Genomic DNA, 21,336 nt, shown 5'->3' with positions numbered 1-21,336 from the left:
CATTAGTAGGGTGTGTATGCTACCTAATAAGAGCGTTTTTGTGCTTGATTTGAGGGTATTAAATTTATTGTTAGTCTCGTTAGTTTGTATTTTGGAGCTTGCTTTTTGTTAAAATTGAAGATAAACCCCATGGGTTTGATAGTCCTAATAGTATCCTATTCACTCGTGTTTACTCACTCATATTCTCTTTCGTTCTCTCACGTTTATTTTTTTGTCCTAGTAATTTAATTCTGCATATTAGGCATATAAAATAAAATTAAAAAAAAAAAAAAAAAAAAAAAAAAAAAAAAAAAAACGGGGTGGGTTCGTATAAGTTTTGGCGGCAATCATTTTTTTTGAAGTCACCCACTTTTCTGAGCATTGTTTTCTTCTCGATGCTTTCTTGAACTATGTTGGGCTTCATATGTAAAGTTTGAGAGTTGCTGTACCTGAATTTAATTTTCATAAAATTGCTCTCATTGTTGGCAGAATAATATTTGCAATTTCTTCACTATAATCTTCCTAAATTGCTAAAATACCCATGAGAAGACCAACAGTTACCCATGTTTCTGCCCATTTTTCGTTTTTTTTCTTCAATTTGGTTTTCTTCTCTACTGCTCTCTTTTCCTTCTTCTTCATTTTGCAGCAAATCACAAATCTGCACTCAAATCAAAGGAATCCAAGAGCACAGTTATGGGGAAACGAAAAAGCACCGGTGGATCGTCTTCTTCGTCCAAACGACGACCATCTCGACCGCTGTCGCCGCCAGTCTCACCGCCGTCACCGTTCATCTATTCTCCACCATCTCCTCCACTGCCACACTCGCCGGCTGCCCAATCGTCACCACCACCGTGTGCACCGCCATCGCAACTACCCAAACCGGCCTCACCTGCACCCCGCCGCTCTCGTCGACGCGTTACTCACTCTGCCTCGCCTTCCGCTACTCACACCACCGCAGGTCACTCTGCACCGGATCCCGTGGTGCCTATCTCTGCTGTCGATGCTTTTAATTCTCGGTTCTTTCTCCGAGCGCATCAAACCCGGTGGCGTCTGTCAAGTGGTTCATGATTTTTATGCCAACCTACCTAGTGGGGTCTCTGATTGTCGAAGTCGTTCTTTACGAAGAAGAAACTCGACTATTTTACTGCCCTTGCTCAGAAAGGGGGAGATTATTCTTGAGGGGGAGTTGACAACGAAGCATCAACCCAGGAGGAACCGCATACAGGGGGAGCTGATGCTCTGCTGGAACTACTACTGATCCAACTGTTGTTGCTCCAACTGTTCCAACAGTTGATGGTACAACAGCTGAAGTTGATACGAATGATGACGAAGAGTTGTTCGTTGATGCTGAATATATTCTGGATTAGTTATTTTTATAGTTTTTTTTGTGGTTGTCGAATTCATTTTCTGAACAACGGCCTCTAATAGTCTGCTAGGCTTAACTTTCTCCTGTTTTATTAACTGTTGTTTTGTTTGAACTGTTCTAACAGTTACTCTACTATGCAGTTTAATGTTTTGTCAGGTATTTGATCAAGGGGGAGGACTTGATTATAATAAATAGATGACAAAGGGGGAGATTGTTAGAATCCGAGAGGATTCTAATTTCGGGTTTTCAACACGTGTGTGAAAACCGTGTATAAAAACTAGGGAAGTTTCCTTAGTTCTTTAAACTCTTATTTTGTCATTAATTTATTTAATTACCTAAGTGTTTTATTAACAAGGAATTTATTTGATTAAGACTTTCCTTGTTTACATAACTCCTTGTTCCTTACGTGAAGATGATATCTAACCTAATGGGCTTTAATTTTGTAGGGCTCTACCAATACAACTAAGGAGGTATAAGAAGGCAGCATCAACGTCGTTATCGACTGTCCCTTTATTTTGAGAGAAAACGAATTTCTGCTCTTACGTTGCTGCTCCAGAATTCCCAGTCTTAAATCGAGAAGAAAATACAGAGAAAAGTTTTGCTTCTTTCACCGAAAAGAAGATCGATTCTTCGGGAGAAGAATTCAGAAGATCTCGGGAGGAGGTCGATCCGCCGACTGAGGGACTCAGCGTTGAAGGAATTTCAACCGTGCGGAAAGGGACGTGCTGCAAAGTGAAGATTCACAATTCAGCGTAGGATACAAGAACGGCGTCGACAAAGAGGGAGTCTTTGCATTTTCGATTAAGTCCTATTACTGTATTCGTAAAACTAAAAATTAGTGAATTTCATTTGCATGTCCCCGTGGATGTAGGGTACAATTGTATCCGAACCACTTTAAAATTTGTGTCTTTTTATTACTGTTCCATTAACTGTTGCAACTCTTCGTAAAACAGTAGAACAGTAGCTAAAACTGAATCTGGGATTTATCGGACACAAATTTATAATTAATTTGCACGAAATAATTCTAACAAAGTATATTTAACAATAAAAAATAAATAAATAAATGAATCAATTTTAGAAAATTCTAAAAGTGAAATAGAAAAACTTAGATTTGATAAACAAACTCAATAGAACTCAATAAGATTAGATACCTCTGGCTCCACGAATGCCATTGGAGACAAATAAGAAACGGGCCAGGAGAGATCACCACGTTAAAATCATATTAAGGCACACTTGATGAGATCTGCAACAAAGAATTAATCATATATTTTTTCAAGTATTAGGAAAATAGAGCTCAAAAAGAAGAAAAAATGATTGATAGTTCACACATCTTCCATTTACAACATTCTTGTGTCGATACAAAACTGAAGTTGAACAAATTCTTTCTTTTGTTTGTGAAAATTTGCAAACGAAAGTTTATGTGAATATATTATATATACGTAAATATATGTGTGCGCATAATATATATATATATATATATATATATATATATATATATATATATATATATATATATATATATATATATATATATATATATATATATATATATTACTTACTTCATTGAGGTTGCTCTTAAGGACATAAATGTATTTGTGATATACATATATATATATATATATATATATATATATATATATATATATATATATATATATATATATATATATATATATATATATATATATATATATGGGTAAATTACAAACACCCCCTGAGGTATGGTCAAATTACAAAAACACCTCTCTTGTTTGGATAATTACAACCACCCCCTCAGCTCTTCAAATTTAGTGGAATCTTCGAGATTATATGAAATATTATCACTTTTGTACCCGTTTTATACCATTCAAACTCTACATTATGAAGTAAGATGATCATAATATGTGATTTTTAGCTTGTGTATATCAGTTTGTAGTGCATCGGAAACTGTATTTTTACACAAAACGAATACAAACTAGAGCATATTACACGGAATCTAGATGATTATATTGAATTTGGCACAATAAGGGTGGAGGTGTAAGAAAAAAAACATAGTTGATGGGGGTATATGCAATTATCCAAACAAGAGGGGGGTTTTTGTAATTTACCCATATATATATATATATATATATATATATATTTATATATATATATATATATATAGAGAGAGAGAGAGAGAGAGAGAGAGAGAGAGAGAGAGAGAGAGAGAGAGAGAGACGTGTGTGTAAGGGCTATTAGTATTTCATATATTTGTATTAGTATACGAGGAAGATAAAGGCCAAGCAGTTGAGCAATTATGTCTTCTTTCATTATTTTCTTATTATTATTTATTTTAATTTTATTTCTCCTGAAATATGTAATCTCATAATGAATAAGAAATCATATATATTGAAATATCAGAGTCATTTTGTTATTGTAATCATCTTTAATCAATATTATAGTAAAAAAGATTTCAAGAAACTCTTATAAATGAGATTCACTTTACCAACTGTTAACCACAAATTTTCGAGTCTGCAAAATATATTAAAAATACAAGATAAGGAAATAAGAAAAAAATAAATTATTATCAAACGAAAGCGGATTACAATCTCCGTAATTCCCTTGATTCTTCTCTCCTATTCTAATATATGATTTCCTATCACAATACCTCGAATTTAAATATGTTATGAATTCGAGGAATCGAACATATGATTTCCTATCACGAACACCTCGAATTTAAATATGTTATGAATCCGAGGAATCCAACATATGATTTCCTATCAGGAACACCTCGAATTCAAATATGTTATGAATTCAAGGTGGAGGCTCGAGACTTGAGCTTGAGAGCTCGATACGTGTCTATGTGAGTATGTCTTTTACATGCATATAATGCCTTCTTTTATAGGCACAAGCTAGGGTTTCTTGATTTGCAGTATGGACCGGACATTTTAAAGCTCAAATATATTATAGACTTTAATTTGAGACCTAATTAATAACCAATTTATTTTTGTTATCAATTAGTAATTTATCTCAAAATTTCGATGTCTACACCAACTATTGAGGTTACAACCTTACATTTTTCATTTATGTTAATTTTGACATTTATATGTAATAGTAAGCTATTAATGCAAGAATATACCAACAATAAATATGATAAAATGTAATAGCCATATATTTGTATTTGTACATGGTGAATAGAAAGGCAAAGCAATTGAGCAGTTATGTCTTCTTTCATTATTTTCTTTTTGTTATTTATCTTAATTTTATTTCTCCTTAAATTTGTAACGTGGTAGTTAATAAGAAATCGTGTATATTGAAATATTGGGGTCATTTTGTTATTTTAATCATCTTTGCTTAATATTATTGCATAAGAGACTATTGTGCTTTAAAATCATTTAAAGCAAATCTAATTACTGGAATTCACTTTGCCAACTCTTGAGGTTACAATCTTATTTGTTTCATTTTATTTAATTTTGACTTTTATCTGCAATAGCAAGCTACTGGTCATAAGTAGTGCCACACAGGGCTTCAACAGGACCACACAAGGTCAAATAATACCACAAATAGCTTCTGCAAGACCACACAGGGCTTCAACAATAACAATAACATAAAGTAGTAAATTCCAAAGTGAAACTCACACAATCAACCCCCTCCCATATTCCTAAGACATTGAACGGTCTGGACAAGGAAGTTTAAGGTAGGGAGAGAAGGGAGTAGAGGCTTTGGTTGAACTATGTGTTACACAGTTCAAGCATCGGATGAGAAGTTGAGTCCTATTGACTTCTACACAGAGCTCACAAGAGTTTACCAGAAAAAATAAAACAGCGAGGGTTTTGATATACCTTGGCAAAGATCCGGTTGGATCTTGTACACCTTACTTCAAACAGACACCCTTACCACGAAGGAGCTCTGATACCACCGTTCGGTACCTGTTTGAAGTTAAATGAAATAAAAACACATTTCTACCAACTAAAGCTACCGTGGACTGAAACTCTAAAATGGAGTAGTCAAGATTTTAGGTTTAAGGCTCAGCTTCCAGTCTCACAGTTCTTGATCAAACACCACCGGAGGTGAAAGCACCACTTGTTGGTATAATTATATATAACAATCTGCATAAACGAAAAATACTTACTTGTTTGTCGAAAAGAAGAATTGTGAAAAACACAAAGAACGATCGAGGCTTGCCAAAGCAATTCCCTTAAGACAATATTTCCAGGCTGTCAACGATGCACAGTCTCTTCCCGGTAGTCTCCCAAGGTACAACGATCGGTTATCGAATACTTGCACGAATATTCGACCCACGGCAAACTTGAACAACGAATGGAACTTTGAGGAAGAAAAAGAAAAATATGAAGAACTATCTCTTAATTGCCGATTAAATTCAGTACAGAATTGACCAGATTCTGCCTTTATTTATAGGCGGTAGAGATCCATTCATGAAGGGATGCAATGGTTGGAAGAAGAAGCAGAAGAGCCAATTAATCAAATATTTGGTTTGGGCCAAATATTTTATTATTTAGATTTTGGGTCAACTAATTTGACTAATTACTAAATGTCCCCAAAAGTAATATTAGTGGACACCTAAACCCAAACTAGTCATATCACTCAATCACATCAAGCACACATCTTTTGAACTTTAACCATTTAATCATGACAATTTTCATTCATTTTACTTCATGATTATGATCAAGTAAATAAATGAAATTAATCTTTACATAGTTTAATTAATATGACTCAATATTAATTATTGGAAATCATGAAAGTTCCAACAATCCCCCATATGAATAAAATTATTTTTCCAATCTTATCGCATAAGATCTATTTGTCAAAATTCCTTAGTAAATAGTTTAGCATCGGGATAGGTGAAATATTTCATCTTGAACCTTCCCTAGTTAAAACTTATCGGATTCACTTAGTCAATCGGTGAATTATTTCATCTTGAACCGTCAGCTATTTGTGTAAACCAAGACAATAAACTTAACCCCATACTAAACGAACTTGTTCAAGTTATCGGTTCTGTTCGTTTTGGCCCTGAACATCCTAATATACCCCACTTGTAATATTACAAGATATAAACGTCATTAAAAGCAATAGCTTAACCTTTTTGAACGTCTTAGGCTGCACTTATTGCATCATATGAATAAGATGGAGTTAAACTCCTAAGTGCTCCATTTATTTAAGTTACACAGAACTGGTTGTCCTATTGAACTTGGTCCGTGGGATCTCTAAGTTATACATAAGTTAGGTTTTCGTATAATGTAACTTAGATATTTAGGCTTTAAACTTATTCCCCTCGATGCGCATTTAACTCTCTCACTAGATAAACCTTATTAAATGGATCCGCTAGGTTATCTTTGGACTTCTCAAAATCAATGGAAATTTATTCCATTAGAGAGTAAATGTATCGCGTTATATGTCTACAACGAATATGTCGAGACTTACTATCGTAAAGTATGAGAGCAATTGTTAATTGATTGTTTTTAAATTGAATCTCTAATTATATTGCCTCGCTATATCCCTCAAGGACATATAAGAACATATTTAATTTGTAGTCAAATGCCCCCACATTTTGAGATATTTTTAGTTCAATTTTATATATTTTCAAAAGAGAATGTTATTCTCTTCTTGTGTGAAACTCTATTTAATATACCATTAGATATATAAGGAGCTTCCCCACAAGTTGTTTGATAAACCCAAATTTAATCGTGTATTTAAAATTCATTTTAACTTTTGGCTAACCCATTTGACATATAAGTGTGTATTGATTTGAAGAATTATACTTGCACACACTTGCGCATTGTATTTCACAAATACATTTACGGCTTCGTATTTTATTAAACTCAAAATTTGAAAGTCTTATTTTGTGACAAATGATGGCACAAAATCATTACACAATTCTTTTGACAAAGAATTCACAGATTTTATGAAAACAAATAATTCAAACAACATTAACAATATTTAAAGTATAAAGAAGAATTGATTATGCCTAAATTCGACCAACTCATTGGTTTGAACAATATTGTTTCAAAAGAAATAAAATATTTATATGATTTAATAATTTTAAATTTCATACAGACTTGTAAAACATAGGGCAATTTTGAAAAAATATACTTGTCAAAAACTTGTATAATAAAAACTTGTTTTACACACGACATTTTCCAACATAATAAGTTCTTACAACTCATATCACAAAATGCAAATAAACCATATAAACTAAAAATTATTAATATAAATTTAGTAGCTTAGTTCTTGCCGATAACGGCTACATTCGCCTTAAAGAGACCGTCACATAGGTACCCCTTTCCCACGTAGAACCCTCCTTTAGTTAACACAAATTTGTCCGACTCAAAAGCCAACTTGAAAACTTTCTTGGTTAGGATAGAACCACTGATTATGTTCTTCCTAATATCCGGAACGTGTAGCACATCGTTCAAGGTAACTTCCTTCCCGGAAGTGAATTTTACGACCACTTGTCCTTGTCCTTCAACCACCGAATAAGCATCATTTCCCATGAAGCTTTTGTTCTTGTTCCAACTTCTTGTAGGAGGAGAACATGCTCTTGTCATATCAAATGTGACGAGTAGCCCCGGTGTCAACCCACCATCCTCGAGTATCGCTCAATAGGTAGACCTTTGTTACAACTGCCGAAAGGTGCATATTGTCGTTCTCGGAAGTAGCTAAGTCCACGGTGACATTTGCTTCATTCTTATTGTTTTCTTTGCGGTGGCGGCAATCCTTCGCAAGGTGTCCATTCTTTCCACAAATAAAGCACGCTCCGATGAACCTTTTGTTCTTCTTATTGTTTGGTTCTTTGTTAAATGTAGTACCCTTTTGTTTGTTGCACTGCTTCGATCTCTCAACTACGTGTGCCTTAGCCACGTATTGACCACCCTCAGAGGTGATATCATTGATTGAAGCCATCTACACATAATTTATTCAAACAACATTCAGAATTATTAATCTTTATTTTTAAATTAGGATTCCTTGCCTAGAAAAGTCTTGTTCTGTATATACTGTAAAATTTCCTCTGAATTAAGTCGAGAAATTCTGAATATACATAATACTCAAGATGATGTATGGAGAAGACTTTCAAATTTGTTTTCATTATACTACAGTATTTGCAAATATGAAAAACCCACTTTTATTAACCCAATAAAACCCTGAATATGTATAAAAATCAATACACGATGGAAAATAATACTAACTTGCGGCACATTAACTCTTATTCAATATGATATTCTAAGATAGATAGTTTTTGGCATAAAATATTTTTCGTTTACGCAGATTTTTATTTATAATTATATCAACAACCTTAAGACAATATAAATTTCCGTGTTTTATAACTTCTGCGTAAATTTCTTATGTTGTGAGGATTTTGCTTCTGGTTTACAAAAGTTTGCGTAAAACTTCTTTATGCACAAAACTTGGGACTTAATTATTACTTTGTAAACAAAGTCAAACTTGTTTTATATTATGTATTATATTAGAATTTTCTATTTCAATTTATCTGCGTAGATGAAAGAAATCTGTGACATTGAAATTTTGTGTCAATTTTTTTTTTTGTGTCTCGAAATTATCATCCGTGTGGTAAATACTTACTTGTTTGTCGAAAAGAGGAATTGTGAAAAACACAAAGAACGATCGACGCTTGCCAAAGCAATTCCCTTAAGACAAAATTTCCGGGCTGTGAACGATGCACAGTCTCTTCCCGGTAGTCACCCAAGTTACAACGATCGGTTGTCAAATATTTGCACGAATATTCGACCCATGGCGAACTTGAACAACGAACGGAACTTTGACGAAGAAAAAGAAAAATATGAAGAACTATCCCTTAATTGCCGATTAAATTCAGTACAGAATTGGCCAGATTCTGCCTTTATTTATAGGCGGTAGAGATTCATTCATGGAGGGATGCAATGGTTGGAAGAAGAAGCAGAAGGTTGTGTCTGTTCTTTTCACCGGGTTCAAAACGTAGGAAAATTAATTGGTCATGGGCCAATTAATTAAATATTTGGTTTGGGCCAAATATTTTATTATTTAGATTTTGGGTCAACTAATTTGACTAATTACTAAATATCTCGAAAAGTAATATTAATGGACAGCTAAACCCAAACTAGTCATATCACTCGATCACATCAAGCGCTTCTTTTGAAATTAACCATTTATTCAAGACAATTTTCATACACTTTAGTTCATAATTATGATCAAGTAAATAAATAAAATTAATCTTTACATAGTTTAATTAATATTACTCAATATTAATTATTGAAAATCATGAAAGTCCCAACACCACTAAGACCCAGAAACCCTATATCATGCAGAAATCACTCAGATTATGTCAAACCCTCACCTAGAACCCCAAAATTCACCGGAGATGAACTCTCTGACTCGTGTTTCCTTCACTCAAGGCGTTTTCTCACAGATTCACAAAGAACAGTTAAAATATACAAAATAAAACTGTTGGAAAAGATTTAAATTTGAGTTGGTTCCATACGCTCTCTCTCACAGAAGGGTTTGCTATATAGATGGAAAAGCAATCTGGTCTCCAAAGCTAAGAACTAAAAAAGAACGGCCATTGTTATAGTCAAACGGGTGTGTCACCGGAAAATGCAAGAGCATTCAATGCGGTGGTACGACCCTAGAAAGTGAATTAGGGTTTCTAAATGACAGAAGGGGTGTAAACCCTAGAATGGAGAGACAAGATCAAAAGAATTCGGGCTCAAGTGAGACTTGGGCTTTGTGCTTGTTGGGCCGCCTCATATAGAGTAGGTTAACTGAGCTGAATGAAATAATTTATTTGGACCACAAAACTAACAATTTATGAGTTAGATGTCAAATGTACTGCTTCAGAATGAGGTTTAGAGTTACGAACGAAAAACATTTTTTTTTTATAATAAATTTAGTTGGGTCATTTTCAATTTATGATGCATTATAAATGTCATTCGTGAATGTATACAAAAAAATTAATATTGTTGTGGTGATATGCCAAAAAAAGTTATATCCATTTATTTGATTAAGTGTGTGTCATTGGCTTATATTCAATTTCTCCAAGATTAAACAATTTTATAAAAGTTCAATTATATTACTGGACCATGGAAGGTCCAATAAATAATCCCCTAGAAAACATATATGAGGGAAAGTGCAAAAAATAGAATTTATAGGCGATGAAATACAAACTACGCTTAAAATAACATTAATTTTTCAATTTAAAAGAATTGAAAAAAGGAAAACGAAAACCCCATACCTTGTGTGGGTATATAGATAATTATATATACCTTTTTTTGCTGATTCGTAGAGCAATTGCTGCTACATATTCTTCATCATTTTTGCTGATCCCTTTTCTTTATTTTGTTCAAAGTTTCATAGTGTGGGTCATAAATTTGAGTTGTATACATGAATTAGATGATGCTATGTTCTTGTTCCGTCAAATGGTAAGAATGCAGACACAGCCTTCCTTTTTGAATTCAACAAACTATTGCAGGTTATTTTCAAGATGGAACAATACTCCGTTGCCCTTAAACTGTTCGACGAAATGCGTCAATGGGCTGGCCCTATGAATGAGTGCACAATTATCATCTTGATTAATTGCTGTTGCCTTTTGAAACGTGTAGAGATTGGTTTTGTTATCTTTGGCAGATTCCTTAAACAGGGTTACGTGGCAAATGTCGTGACCAGGGCCGCTCCTGTGATTTTGGGCCCTGTGCGAGATTTGAAGACGGTTGAAAAATAGCGCCCTTCTAAAATCTACATTAAAACACATCATGTTTATAAAAAAAAAAAAAAAACTCTATGTTAACTCGTTTTTGTAAGGTATATAGCCAGACGCAAGGCTATAAATTTGTGATATAGTGATGTTATAGTTTTCGAGGGTTCGGAGGTAGCGGCCCTGATTTCTTTTAGGATATTTTCGTTAAGTAGTAATAAAACAAGTGAATATATATAAAAATAAATAACTAATGCATTATAAATTTAATAATTGGGGGCCCCCACGATTCGAGGAATTATACAAAGAAGTAAAAATCCTTGATTAATATCTATTTATGAATTGGAGTTCTCAATAATTATATATATAATATATATTGTTTTAATAAATGCTAATATATAAATGGTATAAAAAAATTTGGGGGCCGACAAATTTTTACAAAATTTCTAGGGCCCTAGGCGACCGTCTATTCCGCCTCCCCCAGAACCTGGTCGTGAAGTTCACCACTCTCCTAAAAGGGCTCTTTGCAAATGGTAAGGTTGTCGATGCAGAGAAATTATTCAAGAAGGCTTTGATTTTAAAACTTTGTGAACCTAATGAAGTTATGATTATGACTGTGATAAACGGGCTCTGCAAAAATGGACACGTTCATGTTGCTCGTGATTTGCTTTGGTTATTGGAAAAGACTATCTATAAACCCAATGTTAAGGCTAATACCGCTGTAATTGATCGCTTATGCAAGGGCGAAAGAAGTATTTGATTCTATAACCGGCAAGGGCCTTAACCCGTGTATTATCAACTATAATTATGTAATCAATGGATATTGCAAGACGGGAAAAGTGGATGAAGCTTGTCGTCTTTTTCTCGAAGCTTCTTCTAACGGGTTGGAACACACAAAAGTTAGTTATAACACCATGATACATGGATTATTATTAAGTGAAGGCAGAATTGCTGATGGATGGAATTTGTTTAAAGATATTGAAGCTCGTACGAGGCAAATGATTTGCTTGTGAAAATGGAGAGTTGTAGTGAGTGTGCACCGGATAGCATGGCGTACAACAACATTATCCACGGTTTGCTAAAGAGGAAAGAGGTTTATGAGGCAAGGCCATTCTTAGAGGAAATGTACAAAAGCAGATTCTCGGCCAATGCAGCTACTTCGTCCATGTTAATATCAACTACAAGTATAAAACAAAGATGTTGTTCTTCTTTAAATTATTTATTTAAAAAAAAGAATTTCATAACTTTTTCTAGCACATATAATCAAGCCCTTCTTTTTAAAAGGATTATGTATTTATAAAAAAAGCATCATATACGTATATAACTAGCGATAATTACAGTTTTGATCCTTAAACTTTTTCTAGCACAAAATTGGTGCTCAATTAACCAATTTTTTTACAATGTTTCGTCCACCGTTTGAAATTGCCGTTAGTTTGGATGGAAAAGTCACGTGCGAGGCAGGTGATAATGCACATCAAGCCCTTCTTTTTACGTATATTGTTTGTTTAGCCCCAATATCACCTTAATCTTAAAATTTCGCCTAAATAAAATTAAATTCGATAAATGTTCTAAAATGTGAAATGACAAAAGTAGAGATAAGTACAGTTTTCGTCCCTATATTATACACGAAAATCGATTTAGTCCCTATATTTTTTTCCACGATTTTGGTCCTCAAACTAACTACATTTTTACCATTTTGGTAAGACGTTTGATTTGGGTGTTAGTTTCGAGTTTTCGGGTTATAATGGTCCATGGATAAAAACCCAGCAATAATTAGGTGTGGTAGAGAAGCTAGAAGAAATCTGTTTTTTTTTTCTTTTTGTTTTTTTTTAATATATTTGGGACTTAATTGAAAGTTTTAAAAACTTCATTTTGGGCCTTACAACAACTTTGGGGTGAATCTGTTATTTTTGAAAGTACTGGTTTGAAGGTTATTTAGGTATTTTCAGGTTAGAAAAAGTAAAATTAGTAGTACAATACGCGAAACACTTGTTAATGCAACTGAAAGAAGAGAAACTCCCATAGAGGTGCTTGTTCTGAGGTCTTTTAAGACATTTTATCTCGTTTATTTTTTTCTCGCAATGCCTCAGTTTTTGTAGGCATGTCGTGTAATTTAATGATTGTTTACGAACCTACACGTCTTGAATGATATCCAAGTTCTAATCATACTCTTTTGCTAAAAATGCGATTTGTTTAAGAGAAACTATTTTAAAAGATGTCTTGTAATAATCTAGCGATTGTAAATATGATCAAATGTAATAGATTCACATTGATGTATGATTATTGTGGTAATAAATTGCAGAAAGTTAGAAAATATTAATTAATAAGCTTCAAAAAGTGCTAATCAATAAATATAGTGTTTCACTTTAAACCTTTGTATTTTGATTTAGTATATATATCGAATAATTTACAAAAACTAAATTAGTGATCAAGAGCTTGATTTCTCAAATATGTAGTTGAAGCTTTTACTAACTCAATTCTTTGATTTCTCAACTATTATTTTAAGGGCAAATGACAAATAGGCCCATGACAAGGGCACTTAATTAAAAGAGGGACATTAAACTTTTTTGTTTTTCAAATAAATCCAGCACATTCAAACTTATTTGCAAATAAGGAAAATCCCTTTATAAATACCAAAATTACCCCCTATTCATTGAAACCCAATCCAACTCCAATTTCATGATTTACACCCTAATTTAGCCCAATTTCATCAATTAACCAATTTTAACCATAATTTCAATTTTGACCCCAATTTTGACCCGCCACCACCAGAGACCGCCGGCCGCCGCCGATCTCCGGCGTTGACCTTTTTTTTTTTTCCCCAGAATTTCTTTTCTGGCCGGTCAACTGCCGTTGACCGCCGGAGCGTAGACTTTTTTTTTGTTATAATTATGTTTTTTCTTAATTTTTTTTAATTAATATTACTGTCTTGGCTGCTAAATTACTGTCTCCGACAGTTATTTAATTGACTTTTTTTTTTGTTTTTTTTTTCTTCAAAATTATTTTAATTAATATTACTGTATTCGTTGCTAAATTACTGTCTCCAGCAGTTATTTAACTGTCGGAGACAGTAATTTAACTGTTAATGGACTTTTTTATTCTTAAAAAGAAAAATTAATTAATATTACTGTATTCGTTGCTAAATTACTGTCTCCAGCAGTTATTTAAGTGTCAGAGACAGTAATTTAACTGTTAATTGACTTTTTTGTTCTTAAAAAAAATATTTTTAATTAATATTACTGTATTCATTGCTAAATTACTGTCTCCAGCAATTATTTAACTGTCTGAGACAGTAATTTAACTGTTAATTGACTTTTTTTTTTTAAATATTTTTTTCTTAAAAAAAAAATATTTTAATTAATATTACTGCCTTTGCTGCTAAATTACAGTCTCCAACAATAATTTAACTGTCTTAGACAATAATATTAACAATATTACTGTTCGGGAAAATAATATTCATAATATTACTATCCCAAACAGTAATATTACTGTCTGAGACAGTAATCTAGTAGCCAAGACAGTAATATTAATTAAAATATTTTTTTTCTAAGAAAAAAAAAAAAAGTTAACGCTGGAGACCGGCGGTCTCCGGCGGTCAGCGCCGGAATCTTACCGGAAAAAAAAAACCATTTCAGAAAAAATTATTTTCTAAAAAACAAATTTTGGGGGTTAATGTGATATATTTGTTTAAAATTCGGGGTTAATGTGTAATATTAAAGAAGTTAGAGCATAATGGGTGGAATTGATAAGAATTATATTATGGAGGGTATTTTAGACTAAAGACACGGGGATGGGTTTAATTGAGAGACTGTGTTTTTTTTTGTGGACTAAAATGCATTTAAGTCCCATGTGATGGGCCTTTTTGTCATTCGCCCTATTTACAAATCATTTCAATAGATATGTATAGCTAGGTAAAATAAAAAAATGTAAAGAAAATAAATTACTAGAATTTATTATGTTTCAACCTTTGGAACTTTCTTTAAAATCCTCTCTGTAACAGTTGTACAATATGAATATTACAACATCTTGCAGAGATCTGAACTTCCTGGACAATTTGTCATGGACATAAAACTGAAATACAAAATAATTGTTTTGAGGTTATTCCATATGATATAACTCAGTGCAGATATTGTGGTCTGGGTTAACAAAATGACAATAATTACAAAAGATAAAAATGAAAAATGCAAACTACAATACCTTATCTCTTCTTTCTGAGTTATTATGGTTTCTTTGTTCGATGGTCCATTTCCCCAACCGCTCTCGTACATATAGTTTGCATCTAGGTCGCACCTGAATAGGGTTAACAATTTACACTCTAGCAGCAACATTAATGTTCTTTTTCACGAGAAAGAAGCTTAACATGCACATCATTTTCACGCATGATCAATTGATATGCAGAAAAATTTGCGCTCTCAACACGTGCAATAATTTATTAGGAAAATGTGTGTCAAGGCTAAAACTTAATCTTATGAACTATATGCCATGTACGAACTACTATTACGCACTAATTATTATGGCATCATGACAGATTCTAGTGCATTACACAATCTCATTCTCATTTATCCTACAAAATAAAAATTGTGTATAAATGATGTCAGATTTCTACTACATGAGAGTTGTTTAACAATTATTGTCAATGTTTTTCAATAGATGTTTTAAGGTAAAAAAACAGGAGAGGGAAAAAAAATGTATCACTAGAATTTACTATGTTTCAACATTTAGAGTGTTCTTTTAAGTCATCTATGTACCAGTTGTATAGTATGAATGTTGCAACCTCTTGCATAGTTCTTAACTTCTGACAAACTTTGTCCAAAAAGATATAATTAAGTGAGAAAGTAGTGCGCTATGAAATAACAAAAACACTGTCTAGTAAAATATAACTAGCAATAAAAAAAACAAAGTACAATATCTTATCTCTTCTCTCTGAATTATTATGCTTTCTTTGTTCCACAGTCCATCATCATAATCGCTCACGTAGAGATAGTTGACTTCATGGTTGGACGTGAAGACGGTTCACAATGTGCACCTGGGCGGAAATAGTGATGTACTTTGCACTAGAAAGAATCTTCATGTACACCTCATTTTTCATGCTCGTTCTTTGCACTAGAAAGAACCTTTTCATGCACAACCAGTTGATATGCAATACCATTAGGACTCTCAGCCTGCGATAAAATTTATTAAAAAAATATTGTAAGGGATAACTTAATTTAAGTTTCAGATTTTGTATTATTAGTCTTGCAAGAGACGTACCTCGTCATGCATCTCCAAAATATAAGTGTCGAGAACACCATGGCATTGGAGGAGCTTAAATGACGCCTTCCAAGTCTTTTCAACATTGGATGTCGTTAGACTACGTTCTTTCCTTTCTCTTGAATGCTTTATGTTGGATAATTCATCTTGCTCCTCAGAAAATAAATTACTAGGATTTATTATGTTTCTACAATTGGAACTTTCTTTAAATCCTCTATGTAGCAGTTGTACAATATGAATATTGCAACGTCTTGCAAATATCTGAACTTCCTGGATACTTTGTCATGAACATATAACTGAAATACGGATTTTTTTTAATGTTATTCAAAATGATATAGCTCAGTGCGGATATTGTAGTCTGAAGTAACAAAATTACAATAATTAAAAAATATAATAATGCAAAATACAAACTACAATACCTTATCTCTTCTTTCTGAGTTATTATTTTTCTTGGTTCAATGGTCAATTTCCCCAACCGCTCTCGTACATATGGTTTGCATCATGGTATACATAAATAGGGCTCACAATGTACACTCTAGGGGCAACATTAATGTTATTGTCACCATAAAGAACCTTAACATGCACATCATTTTCACGCACGACCAATTGATATGTAGAAAAAATTGCACACTAAACCTGTGAAATAATTTATTAGAAAAATGTATATCAAGGCTATAATTAATCATTTGAATTATAAATGTGAAAAACACTATTTTACACTACATGCACGTGAAACATACGATCAAAACGTTTTGGAAGTAGGACAAAAATAAATTCCACTTGTGAAATTTTAAAATTAGAATAAATATCTAAAAATTGTATATATTTAATATTTTATGTGCCTCGCTATAAGTGAACATAAGAAAATTTATCAATGCGCATGAGCAATGTGTTCATTTTCTGTGTGAATGGAGTGAAACTCATGTGCAGTCGTGTGTGCATGCGTAAAATGTAAGTATAAATGCACTACATATAATTCTATATATATGAAAACCTAAATTGGTCTTTTTTGAAACTTTTGTCTTTACAAATCTTGATAGAAATCAATATTTTTCTTAGGATACATTTTTTTATCACTATGCATGACAAGATTATTACTATAAATAACTTGAGTTCTTGAGTATCTCTTCTCGTACAATATAATTCCTTTAAAACAATAAAAATCTATAAATATTGTAAGCGATAAATGTACCTTGTGATGCATCTCTAAAATATAAGTTCCATGAACACAATAGCATTGAAAGAGCACATATGACGCCCCCAAGTCTTTTCAACACTCAATGTCAATAAGCTACGTTCTCTTCTTTCTGTTGAATGCTCCATATTGGATGATTCAGCTTCTTCCTAAAGTAATATTATTAAATATTAAAATAAATAATTATACATAATACTTCAACAAAAACAAGAAAATAAATGGGATATTTTTTTGAATATATACATGCGTAAATGTCGTTGTAGATGGCAAAAAAATAATTATTTGGTTAATTAAATCAACCAATTAAATTATGTCTAAATTAATTATGACTTATCTTCCAAGACAAGTCACTGAGATAAATATCAATTAAATATTGGCCAATAGGATTGTTTCTTCTCTTAAAACTTATAAGAGATAAATATCAAATTAATAGAGGCCAATCAAATCATGCCACGTCATCAAAGATGGTTATCAAGGACTCTTGTTCTACCACTATAAATAAGTATCCTCCCTCCACAATTCAATACACAACTCAAGAAGGAGAAAAATCGTAGGAGAAAATTCTCTCTACAACATCTCAAGCGTTTTTCATCAAATCGAGGGCGTTCTTTAACAAATCAAGATCGAATGAAGATGAAAGGGACAAACCCATGAAGAACTCCAAGATCTTCAAGTCAAAGCTCGAAGAACTCCACGATCTTCAAGTCAAAGCTCATCAAAGTTCAGCGTTCGATCCGAGATTCAAGTTGCAAGACCCTCGGAAAACGTTATTCAAGTTCAAGATAAAATCCGGAAAAGATCAAGTCAAACAACCCGACTCCGAATTTCAATGTCAACCATATATTGTTGTTGAGAAAAGAATCAGGGGATTAATTAAGTTTATAACCCACATATTTATTTTAATTCAATAAATTATCTTGTGGAAGTACTTTCTTGTTTGCTAAATTCACAAATAAAAATTTGTCGCTACAATCGTTTTGTAAAATATTATTCGTACATAGTTGGAAAATGTATGAGATTTTCCAAATAAATCAAAGAAAATTACAAACTGATTAATCGATGGGAAGACCGGTAGTAAGAGAAGCACTTGAATTTCATAAAATAGGCGACATCAAGTGTAAAATTATCATGTATACTTACTACCGAACAATATCATTGATCACTATTTTTATAACATATCATTTATTATGTGACCGAAACATAAAAATAAATAAATGTGATCCTCTATCTTAGCCAAAGGAGACGATCTCTTATTTTTTAAATGTATTCGCACTTGTATAGATTTATTTTAGGAGACATTATTCTAAAGTCCTAATTTTAAAGGGTTATATCCATGAATCCCTAGCAAACTGTTTGATCCAAAAAGTCCGTAAGTCACGATAATCAATTTTTCATAATAAAGTTTCAATTAGTCAAAAACAATTTGTTGGATTAAGTAACATTTTATTAAGAGTAAATAACATTAAACCACCTAAACATTGCCGTTTTTGCGGATCACGACCTCAACAAAAAAAGTTGCATGATCACACCCAAACTCATTATTTGTGCCACGTTGCGTATTTCAAGCCATTTTGGTTGGGATTCACACCATATGCATTGCACATGGCTATTTTAAGGTTTTAATTGTCTTTTTAAATGAAAATCCCCAGACCCCTTAATTGACCGTTGAAGTTTCATGTGTTGACTTGTTTTTTCTTCTTTCCCTACATTTCTTCTCTTATTCTTCATCATTTTTCCTCCATTTCATATGTTCTTCATCTTCCTTTTACCTCCATTTATTCTCTTTTTCTTCTTCAATTCTCCTCTATTTCTTCTCTTCTTCTTTATTCTCCCATAAGTAGTTTGTGAAAGAAATTCGAGCAAGAACAAAAATAATTTGAATTCTTATGTGCAAGTTACACATTTAAATTGAGGAACCCTAGACCAGATATGATTTCACGAGTCTAGGTGGGGGTGGGCATTCAGGTCGGGTTATTCGGGTATGACACAACTCGGTCGGGTTTTACCCGACCGGATCGGGTAATTTTCAAGTCAACCAGGTTTTGCTGGGTTCGGGTACCCAGTGTTCTTAAATCGGGTCAGGTCCGATCGGGTACCCGATCGGGTACCCAGCTAAAAGAAGAAAAAAAATACTAAACTATTGGGTATGACTGGTGAATTATTTCTACTATTTGGAAACCGCTGAAGTTTCTTGTCTAGTGAGGGAATTGGAAAAACCTGCACTTGGTACTGTTAAATGTAACCGCCAAAATAGTTATTGTATTGTATAGGAAACATTTGCATATTTGCAATGAATTAAAAAAAAATACTGGTTAACTTATCGTCAGTTTTTTTGAGTTGTCCTCTTATATTGAATATATTCTCTCCTCATCAATTGTGAAATTTTTGCATCAAATACATCGTGAGCTAAATTAAAAAAACATACTGTAACCATTTAACAAATTAAATAGGCTATATTATAAATGATACCATAATATTGTATAAATCATATAAGTCTTGTAATAAGTATATTTGTAGGCAACATATATTCTTTTTTTTCTTTCTTTGAGGCAACGTATATTCTTTATTATTGCTACTATCATTTATTTATAACTAACCATTAAATATATTTGTTGGAACACATCTCATTGGGGTTGGAGGAATATTCAAGTGCGTAAACCACCATTGTAATGGTTCACGCTTGGGGAATGTCCATCATTGTTATGATTCTACGTAAATAAATTTAACAAAAAAAGTATAATAAATAAATAAATAACATAATGCAAACGTGGTTAATGTACAGACCTCATTCAATTCATAATATTCCCTCATTCAATTCATAATATTCCATAAAGTAAGCAATGATGGAATCATTAACACAAACTTTTTAAAGCGGTATCTTGAATGAGCAGGGTTGTCTACATTTTTATCAAATTACACAACCATGCATATGTTTTTATTGAAAAAACAAAAATCAAATTATGGAAAATGAGTTCAAAAATATGTACATATGAACATAAAAAAAAAAAATCATGACTTTTACCCTCTCCGACATACGCTGAACTAATGCCTCAACAAAAAGATCCAACTACATTCACCTTCTCGACCGAATACTATCAACGATGCAACATTGGTGTCATCCATGACAATAAGCTCAAGTTTATACCTGTAAGCAATAATACAAAATATTAGCATAGTTATAATAAGATATGAAGATTTCGGAATACATGAAAATAGCTATTACAACACCGGATAATAAAAAAACACACAATTAATGTATTTAAATGAGAATATTAATAAATAAAAAATTGCATTTTGTTATGCAATAAAGAATACCTCCGGTGAGTACAATGGAGTAATCGTTGATTGCAATAAATGAATTGCAAAAATTTTTTTGCAATAACTACAATATCTTCGAATCTTGTTCAACATATCTCTTACACTTGGTACTCAGACAACTATAATGCCACCACTTTGATTTTTTCACCAATCTTATAATGGTTGACAATACAGTGCATGTGCCAACCTACATGATATATAGTTTTTTATATAATATAATGAAATCAATGGATGTATATGGTATAGATCGATATGGTCTATAATATTAATTGTATATTACTAAGATTGATTAATTATCATTGCACAACACATCCCATTTATTGAATATGTAGATGTCTACTCAAGTCGATCTCATAAAAAACATATTGGCTAAGGAAAATAAATTCTGGAATCTAAAGGTCCGTGTTATGCATATGTGGAAACATCCAAGTTTTTACATATCAGCAAATCAAAGCCTAGAAATGATATTAATGGACGAGCAGGTTTGTGAATATTTTGTGTTTTGTTTCTTCTGCTATGCATTACACGTTTGTATTAGTGACATGGATTTGGTTAGCTTGACTTCGA

Source organism: Erythranthe guttata, chromosome 7 (assembly GCF_056151865.1).
Source record: "Erythranthe guttata isolate IM_541 chromosome 7, IM_541, whole genome shotgun sequence".
NCBI lineage: Eukaryota > Viridiplantae > Streptophyta > Magnoliopsida > Lamiales > Phrymaceae > Erythranthe > Erythranthe guttata.
Note: the sequence above shows the minus strand (reverse complement) of the source record.